The following is a 1,856-nucleotide window of genomic DNA, read 5'->3' as shown; positions in this document are numbered from 1 at the left end:
CCCATATACTAGTTGTAGTAATTTAGATTATGCATCTGCTGTTACTGAGGCCCGGTCCAATAACTCATGTAAATCAGTGCCATTTATGCGAGTAAAAACTCAGTATTTAGAGGTGCAGTAAAATAAGACCCCGGATGGTCTGCATTAGAGGTCGACCCAGGGTTAGCTGATACCAATATCTGAAGCTCAGATAGCAGATATTTTATGTTAAGTTATTTCTGATCTCTGACCTCTTTCTGACCAAAACTTTGCTTTTTTCTTTCACATGAAACCTGTGAGCCAGCAGGCGTGAGAAGGTTGAAGCTGGAGCTTCTTTCTTTCTGTGATTAAGACATTTAAAGTAGCTGCAGATTATTGTTCTGGTTGTTCCACCTCCCATCCTTACAAGATGTTTCTTTGAGCCCAGAAAAAACCTGCTTTTTTTTCAGTCAAAGTAAATTTATATATAAATGTCACATTTTTCTCTCAGTATTGTTTTTTCTGTTAGAACCATTTTCTGAGACAGATTTAGGTCAGAAGGAGAAAATCACAGAGATGATGATCCAAACAGACAGGAAGCTCCAGCAGACAGGCTCTGTTTTACTGTGAACATCGGCGCAAACAGGAAAAATCACCCGAATTGTTGTGATCAACATAATAACGTCCGTGGCCTTTAATACAAACGAACCTAGGCTGGGATTTTTACACATCCTGTGTGTGGCTGACATAAATCAGGCAGCACAATGACAGGTATCATTTAAAAGCTGCATTTGGATCGGGACATGCCTATGAAATGTTTTGGTAAGGATGGGCAGTTTAGTTTTTTTAGTTTTCAAGTGATTTTTTGCTTGATAATATCGACAATAGTGTGATCCTGCTCTGCTGTACGTCTTTTTATAAATACCAGAAATAGAGTTTTCAGCTTTAATGCATTTAATGTGTGTGTGCCTGCTTCCAGCATTGGTTGGTCTCTGCATTCCTCCTGGGAAGGGGGGGCGCAGTTGGATTATGAAGTTTAAAATTAAACTGTAACTATAAAAGACATTAATTTCTTTGGGGAATGAACAAATGTTGATAGCATTTCTATTCAGAAGGACATTGGAAGGATATTTCCCAAACTGTTGGACAGAAAACTCTGAGGTTTGAGAGGATGGACGACTTTAAATTTTTCTCTTTGATAAGAAGCAGCAGCACAGCAGGTTTAAATGCTGCTGGACCGGACCTGCAGCGCTGCTCTGATGCTGGCAGACAGAACTGTCTTAGTTGTTCAGTTTGAAACCTACTGAGCACCAACCAGACTGACTGTTTTTCAGTGAGTAAACAATGAAAGGCTGATGAAACTTCAGGTAACCTGCTCTCATATACAAAGACATTACCCTGAAAAAGATGGAGGCATCTCTTCCATCTGAAAGGAACAGACAGACAGCGACCTTGCTCACATCTGTATTGCTTATATTTGGTGTTATGTGCAGGACAGCGATTCTCTGAATACTTGGAAGAAGTTACTTGTTTTTGCTTTGGCCTCAGACAGAATCCTGATGAGGAATGAGAGTTAAGTAGGAGTTAGGAATCTGTGCTAAACCTGCAGCAATGAATAAAACAAACAGAGGGTCGCTGAGTCGCTCCTCTGTGCAGTGTGTGGAGGAGCTGATGTTTGGGTGCGTGGGAGGCTCCAAAAGATTCACTACGAGATGAAACTCATTAAGTCTCAAACTCCAATCCTCAGCTCCAATAAGACTGTAATATAGAAAGTATGGATCGGTGCTGCAACTTTATGAGATAAATAAAAAGATCTCATTGTGTATGCATGCCATGAGCTCATTCACACTGACCTCAGTGAGCTGGCAGCCGCTCCAGAAATCCCACACAAACCTCAT

The sequence above is a fragment of the Girardinichthys multiradiatus genome, chromosome 13 (assembly GCF_021462225.1).
Source record: "Girardinichthys multiradiatus isolate DD_20200921_A chromosome 13, DD_fGirMul_XY1, whole genome shotgun sequence".
Lineage (NCBI taxonomy): Eukaryota > Metazoa > Chordata > Actinopteri > Cyprinodontiformes > Goodeidae > Girardinichthys > Girardinichthys multiradiatus.
The sequence above is the reverse complement of the archived record's forward strand: the minus strand, read 5'-3'. Positions refer to the sequence as shown.